Here is an 8,464-nt window from a genome sequence, read left to right on the forward strand (position 1 = left end):
TGGTCTATTCTGGCTATGCTTGTATTTTCCAGGTATGATTTACTCTCCTTAAATAGATGGCCAAACTAAAATCAAGAAATTACACAATTCTTTGGAACAATAATGAGAATCTGATACTTTGCCAGGTGGTAAAGACTGTGTTGTTCTTGTTTGCATGTCTTGTAATCTCTTGCAGCATTATTTAAGCTAAGTACTGAAGAGCTTTGTATACTGTTTTTAAATAAGAATAAATCTGAGAAAGAATGTATCCCTTTCTTTGTCTTCTTGGGAAGGAGGAGACAATTTTGTTGTTGGTTTGAACAACAGGAAATGATTTTGCTGTAGATTGTCATAGTGAATGCATAGCAAGTGGTGTTTTTTTTCTGCTTATGTTGTTAGGTAAATAGCATATATTGCAACGTTCTGCTTTTTTAGAGCTATCATGCTTGCTAATGCTTTGTTATCTCCATTCTGAAAGGTCAGGTCTGCTATCTCAGCATAGCATAGTAGGAAGTAGCATTGTCAGTTGAACACACATGGTAACTCTGGAGTAACACATTGACTGTAATCAGATCCAATGTAGACAGTGTTTAAAGGTGAGGAAGAAGGTGATTATCTAAGGACTGCCACTCTGCCAAACACTTGAAAGTGACTTTGTACAGACAGCCCTGTGGTGTACAGCTGAATTCCCTTCAGATGAAATTCATAGGGTTGAAAGATTGCTGTTGGAGTAAATGGAACCTTGCTGGGCAAAAAAGAAATGTATACTGGTGATGACTGATAGAACGTGATGCTTCATTTCTTAAATCTGAATTGCCACTGGAAACATCTCTGTCTTTTAATGAAGTGCAGAGGGAGGGAGGTTTATCTGTTCACTAGGAATCTGGGTTGAGGGCAGAGGGTTAGGAAAGAAGATTTCTGGTCTGAGAATCCACTCCTACTGCTGTGCTCTAACAAACATCTCTGTGGCGCTGTACTCGTGGGGCACTCACTGTGATCTGATATCTGTCAGGAACAACAATGTCTCCTGTCGTTTACAGCAAAATAAAGCAATTTAGAAACACGGGTAACTTAATTCCTAAGAAACTTAATTATTTACTCAGAAAGGGGTTTTATCTCATGTGATGTGTCTGTTATCAATCCACGAATGCTTACAGAAAACACTGACTATCCAAAAGGCTATCATTATTTGGGGATGTTATGTAATACCCCTATCTAAAAATAGCAACATCCCTTAAAAGTGGCTGAAAAGAAAAGGACGGGTTCCTTAAAAATGGCCTCCTTACATGGGCAGCCACGAGCAGGGAGTAGGTGAGTGGTGATCTGTGCCTGGGGAGAGGCAACACGGATTGCCCATGGACCACTATTGCTGCAAACGGAGGGAAAGCATCCGTGTAATCCCTAACAACAGAGGGAAACAAATAAAACTGGAACTTCGTTTGAGTGGTCTCAGAAACCCACTCATCAGACTCACAGAAAAACAGCTCCATGCTACGATGAAATTCAGTGCTCTGGCTTTGAGGCTACCGGCGGCCTGCAGGCTGCCGTCCAGAGGCCGGCAGGGATGCGCTTCTGTCTGCGCTGCAGAACGAGAGCAGCCTTACCGTGCAGGGCTGCAAGCGCGGGGGGAAGGTGACACCTTCTGGCCACAAAGCAGACTTGCATAACTCCGGCTTCGTAGGGAGAGCGAAGTCGACACCGCCATCTCCACTTGCTTTTAGAAATAAACGCTGTTATTGCCACTTAATTGCTTTCCACTGAGATCATTGAACTCCTGTGTGGGAAATCTGCATGGTTTATTTCTGGTGTTTGACCACTGATTTTTATTTTTATTATTATTATTTTTTTCCAGTTGTGCTGCACTATAAATAGATGAACTCCTAGGAAGCATAAAATGCTTTTTCAATTTTTATTTTATTTTTTAATTTATTTTTTATTTAAAATGCTTAGTGAATATTCATTACCTAAGGGACTGGAGACAGGAATACATCTGTAGTGAGATATGTGGTATTCATTACCTCATCCTAATGCTGTACGGCATGCAAATCAGTGCTCAGACTCACTTACAGACTAAATGGATCACGCAAAGTGAGATTTCATATATTGTGGTACAGATGGTGAATTCTAATACTCGTTTTTTTTTTCAGTGTCTGAAAACTGATGGACAGCTTAGGTTGCTGAGTGTCTGAATAGTTCCAGGATAATTCAGGTCAGATAACTTTTGTGTTATTCTTTCTACTTACTGAATTGACTAGAAGTCTTTTGAAAGTCACCATAAAATTTCCTTGATTGAAATGTCACCTGTCGGTACAGACAATGATGAATAGAATTCGTGGTGGGAGCTGAGGGAATTGTGTAACAGGACGGTTTTTTTCTTGGCTGACTCAGCTGATGTGTCGGTTGTGGGTCAACAGAGCCCTCATCAACACCCGTGATGGAAATAAACCACTCGCTTCAAGACTGGCTGCTGTTTAATAGCTTGCATAAATCAGTGATTTTCTGTAGAGTATGATTATGAAACTAGTTAGGTATGTTGGTGCTCTGTCATTGCTCTTAACTTCACCAAGGTATCTAGATACCTGTCCTCTTAGGAATCCTTAGTTACTCACCAAACCACTTGTCTGAGACTGGGGAGGAATGTCTCAAATCAACAGGAGGCAATCAACATCACTTTGTGGCCAGTTTTACATTTGAAAGCATTTCTTAGGAGTTGTTTGCCTTCCAATGGGTGGGTCCAGGAGTGGTTGTTTTCTGAAGACTTGGCCTGGGAACACATGAAATCAGCTTGATATTGGAGGTTGGGAGGTGATACTGTTGTATCCCGTGAAGGCAAGATGTAAGCTGGCCTCTCCCTGTATTCTCTTATCTGCTGACTTAAAATTTGCAAGGCCTGGAAAACAGAATGAAAGTAGTTCCTGCTGAGATCCCAAGGCCAAAAGCTGCTACTCCAGAAGAGCTGGATGGGCCACTTAGGATTATAAGTAAGAGTTTGTACTGTCTCCAGTAGTCATCAAACAACAAAACCCGGGATGACCCACAGCTACTGGAGAACAGCGCCCGACACCAAGACATCAGTGAATCAAGGAGCGGTGAATCACTTTGCTTTGTTGTGTTCGTGTATCAGTGTCTGTCTTTCCCCATTTTCTGTCTTTTCATCTTCTTCTATAATTTTACTGTTCTTAATATAAGTCGTGTAATATTGTCTTACCTGTAATGCTTATTAATCGTAATTAGAAAATTAGACAGTTTTACCTCCAGGTAAAGTATTAGTTATTGGTAAGAAAGTTCTCAATACACTGATGTGTATTATTCCTCCGAGGCTTGGATGACTCCATCGTGGTAGCCGTCCCTTGCTGACTGTGTGAGGCATGACTCTGGACACAGGGTTTCATTCCTTTGACTTTTTGCTGAACTGTATTATACATTAAACAATTTTCAGGTAATATCAATATCAATTTGACATGTCATATCATGTTTCCTGCCTAGTATCACCGTAAAAGTAACTTTTCATTAGTTACAACCCCCCCTACTCCAAGGATGGATGAATAAACACGTGGCACCATTGCCTCTGAAGCCATGTCTCTGAGATAGCAAAGCCTACATACACAAGGTCTATCTTCAAAACAGTATGCAGCATGGGGTAATTCACTTTCATTTAAGTCAAGGAAATCGTAACTTTCCAATTTGTGAAGGTTAAAATTAGGAGTAAGTACTTTTGTTTGATTCCGTCCCACAAACACAGATATCTGAGCTTTTTTCTGTACTTTGGAAATATTGCTTCACAAGGTGGATCACAAAACCATTTCCTGGTAGGGCCTATAACTGCTTGCAGATTATAGTTAATCCTCCACTCAGGATTGTGGAAGAGAGATGAGAATTCACTACCTTGGTTCTTCATCTTGGATGAGAAGTGTTTAGTTCTAGAAATCCCTCCAGTGCTGAAAAATTACAGTGGCAAATACAGATTTAAAAAAACAACAACAACTGTAAATTCCCTGAAGAAGCACGTTTTATTTCTGTATTTCTAAATATTGAATGACTTATGCATTAGAGGGAAGAAGGGGAGATAATTCATTACTTTTCTGATATATTAGTTATCATTACCTATATCTTCGGGGTTCTTGGACTGTCTATGGACATTCACTGTCAGTTCTGATGGCAAGAAGCTTCATAGCTTTATGAGAGTTATACAAGAGAAAGGAAGTTGTTATTCTGTTTCAGGCCCAGTGTTTCAAAGGAGGTGCAACCTTATAAGCTGGTGGTACCACGGGTCTGACTGGGACAGGGTTAACTTCAAAGCAGCCTGTGTAGTGCTGCACTCTGTATTTGTGGCTAAAGCAGTGCTTACAGCACACCACTGTCCTGGCTATTGCTTTTTCTTCTTCCCACCCTACCCTGCAATGGGCAGAGTCAAGGCAGGCAAGATGCTAAGTGGGTACACAGCCAGGGCAGCTGTCATTATAATTTCATTACAGTGATCCAGGAGTCTGCTTGGCTGCCTTCTTTTTCTTGTCCTGTCTCAAGGGGGAGCAGAGTGTTTGAGCAGCTGGATGGGTGTTGGGTGTTGGCATCTGGCTGCCTGCTGGGTTAAACAACAGATGGGAATTCTCTCGGAGCATGTCCCCTCATACAGCCATTCTAACAGCGAAAATAAATTTAAAGAAAAGATAATGATAAGTATTTTAACTGTCTCTTCTGAAACAGATAGGAGCAGCTTCACGTTCACAAAACACAGTCTTCATGGGGGACTTCAAACACCCTGTTATCTGTTAGAAGGACAACATAGCAATGCACAAGGTTCCTGGAATGTGTTGGTGATAACTTCCTCTTCCAAGTAGTACAGGAACCCACAAGAAAAGGTGCTATGATGGACCTTGTCCTTAACAAGGAAGGACTGGTGAGTAATGTGAAGCTCAAGGGCAGGCTTGGCTGCAGTGACAAGAGATGGTGGAGTTCAGGATCCTGAAGGCACCAGAGAGGATGCACAGCAAGCTTTCTACTCTGGACCTCAGGAGAGCAGACTCCAGATAACTGCTTGGCAGAGTGGCATGAGATAAAGTCTTGGAAGGAAGAAAGACCCAAAACAGCTGGTCAGTATTCAAGGACCATCTCCTCCAAGCCCAGAAGCAGCACATCCTAAGAAAAGGAAAGGCAGGCAGCAATGCCAGGAAGTCTCTGGGGATCAAGAAGAAGCTCCTGAACTTACTTAGGCATGAAATGCAAGAGAGAAAGCGGAAGCAGGAACAGGTTACCTGGAAGGACTATGGAGAAGTTGTCTGGGCAGCCAGGGATCAGTTTAGGAAAACTAGATCAAATTAAATCTATCCAGTGACATAAAGGGAATCAAGAAGTTCTACAGGTATACCAGCGATAAAAAGAAGGCCAGGGAAAACATGGGCCCTCTCCAGAGGAAAACTGGAGATCTGGTCACAAGGGATATGGAGAAAGCTGAGGTGCTCAATGACTTCTTTGTCTCAATCTTCTCCTGAGCTCTAGCCACACCACCCAAGCTGCAAAAAGCAAAGGTAAGAACAGGGAGCAGGAAGATCTGCCCATTGTAAGTGAAGATCAGGTTTGAGACCATCCAAATAACCTGAAGGTGGACTTGCACTGGGACCGGACAAGATCCATCCACAGGCAGATGATGCTGCCTCTCTACACTGCTTTCATGAGACCCCACCTGAGTACTGTGTCCAGTTCTGGGGCCCTCAACACAAGAAAGACATCAAACCGTTAAATTAAAATTGGGAAAACTATACCTTAGATTCCTATCTTAAAAAGCAAACAAACAAAAAAACAAAACAAAACAAAAAAACCAACAGTATTTTTGAACGACAATTATTGTCGTATTTACGCATACGGAAAATAAAACAACCAGAAGTCATAATGTTTTTGCTAGAAGCCTTTTACAGATCACCAGAAGACAGAGTGAGAGCATGGCAAGCACACAGGGATATGCTTCAGGAACACCCACCAGTTTGAACCATCCTTGGATTAGACTTGCCTTGAAGGCAAGGCTTTAATCCATAGTTGATATTGGCAGACTTTTCTTTCTGAATTTACACAATTGCTTCTCATGCTTGTATAAACTGTGACATTCGTGATATGCTGCAGTAGTTAGTTCTCAGTTTAACGTCATTTTATGAGAAACTACAACCTAACAATAGGTATTGTTTTCCTCTTATCAACCTTTGTTATCTACCACTTAACCTTGTTTAAATCGTTTCTCCTGTACGTTCCTAAGAACTCACCGCCATGTTCATAGTTTATTATTATAGACAGGCTTTCTAATTTCACCAGTAACCCTTCATGCCTTCACGAGTATGTAGAACAGCATCGATCCCTCCCTGTGCTCTTAAATCTGAACATTATTGCTCATCTTTTCTTGCAAAAGCACTGTTCATCTGTAACGGTTGACAGGTTCAATGGGGCTCTGGGCAGACTGATCTACTGGATGGCAGTGCACCCCATGGCAGGGGATTGGGATTGGACGGCCTTCAATTCACTTCCAACCTGAGACACTGTACAATTCTTAAATGACAGTAATAGGTCTGTTGCTTTTCCTTAGTTGTTTTGTGGTTTTTTTCAGGAATTTTTGACGTGGGATCTTGTCTCACACCATAGAGCTCCTCCAAAGCTGTGGGGTACCAAAGGCAGTTATAGAAAGTGACATTCATTAATTCACATACCAACACTGTCGCTGAGTATGGCTTAGTACAAGTGGAAATACCTGAACAATGTTTAACCACTGTATCTTATTTCCTCATTATGGCATTTGGGGATGCTGTAGATACTTGCACTTCAGGAAGCTAATTTTCCCAAGTTAAACGGTCTAACATAAACACTTTTACAAAGGCTACTGCAAGAGTAATGACTACTATTTTATGATGTTGGCCTACAACATTAGAAGCAGATGTTGTTGGTACGGCAGCAAAGATTGAACCTTCCCACCAATATTCCATCACTTTTTGTTGCTGTGTGGCAGATGGCAGCAGAGAGGCAGTCTAGTAAAATAGCATGCAGGCTCTTGTTCATCACTGGAGAAAACACGTAGCTTACAGTGATAAGCATGTTGAACAAGTGTTCTGTAGCTGCAAATTTGCTCTATCAAATAGTGTTATTATGCTGTTTGCATCTGTTGCAGTTTCTGTTGAAATAAACAGGAGGCAGTACTTTCAAAGCAACTTACATATTTACTTCTCCAGAAGCACGCTATCAAGCTCTTTCAGATATTCTAAATAATATATATACATTTTTTGATAGAAAAAGGCCAGCAGGAACTTTACATACACTCTTCCTGCCTGAATTATTGGCTGTGTTTCTTGGGATTCTGTCCTTCAAAGCTTTTCCAATTATGATTGCTTCATTTCTGTGCCATACTAGTTAGAAATGAGCATGGGCACCTGCTGAGGAAGAACACACAGCACTTGAGCCTAGAATGAGCCGAGCAAGTCCTGACTGTGCAACTACTTGTGAAGTAATTCCCAAGTTTCATAGTATATACATGGACTTGCTGGCCTTAACTTGGAGGTGAGGATAACAGTGTAGGTGTGCAAGTGTCAAGTAAAATAAAGACTAATGCAATCTAAAAATCCTTGACAACTATCCTCTCTCATCACAGGAACAACTGCATTACAGGGATTAACCTTACATTGTTAGAGAGTATTGAAAAGCTGTTCTATTTTACTTGCACAGGAAATTATTTCCAAGTCCACTGAATGTAACTGAACTGACAACTTCTCTTTTATATGGTATCGTTTTACATATTTTCTTTCAGAATTAAAAAACAAAAACCAATCCCTATAACCATCAGCAGTAGAGAGGAGAGGAATATTAGGATTTATATCCCAAAAGAACACCCATCTTTGTCTCCTCCTGTAACTCTTAAAAATCTGATTCAGAAATGTAAAAGGCATTCAAAACACGGTAATAAAAAAAAAAGCATTTTGCACTGCAAGTCTGTAGCTTCACTCTTCTGTTCCCCAGCAGTGAGCTGTTTGCTCAAGTGTCCTCTGACGATTTAGGCTGCACATACCACACCTACTCAGGATGCAGCAGACTTATTGGTAGCAGACAGCTGTATTTCTGCCACTTAGAACATCTTGCGCACAAGTTCTAGCCTGGGACAAAACATTAAAGATGAAAACTAACAGAGTGCTCTATCCCCACCCTACTCTGCCTGCCATTTTATTATCCTGCGCCAGGGAGATGCGGATGTTCCAAAAGATAACAAACAACTGGCAGAAAGTATAAACTACTTTGCAGCCCCTCTTAACTGTTTTGTCTCAGCCAAACTCTGCAGGCAAACAGGGCCATCAGCAAGGATGAGATGCGTTGCTAAGCACTAGGGTGATTAAAGCACGGATACATTCTTAATGCGTACTACGAAAGCACTGTACTGTACCACTTTGAGAGCATATCAGAAAGAAATGTAGTGATATAAACAATGTTATGTCCTTTAATTAAACCAGAGAGCACACGTTAG

This window comes from Excalfactoria chinensis, chromosome Z (assembly GCF_039878825.1).
Source record: "Excalfactoria chinensis isolate bCotChi1 chromosome Z, bCotChi1.hap2, whole genome shotgun sequence".
Taxonomy (NCBI): domain Eukaryota; kingdom Metazoa; phylum Chordata; class Aves; order Galliformes; family Phasianidae; genus Excalfactoria; species Excalfactoria chinensis.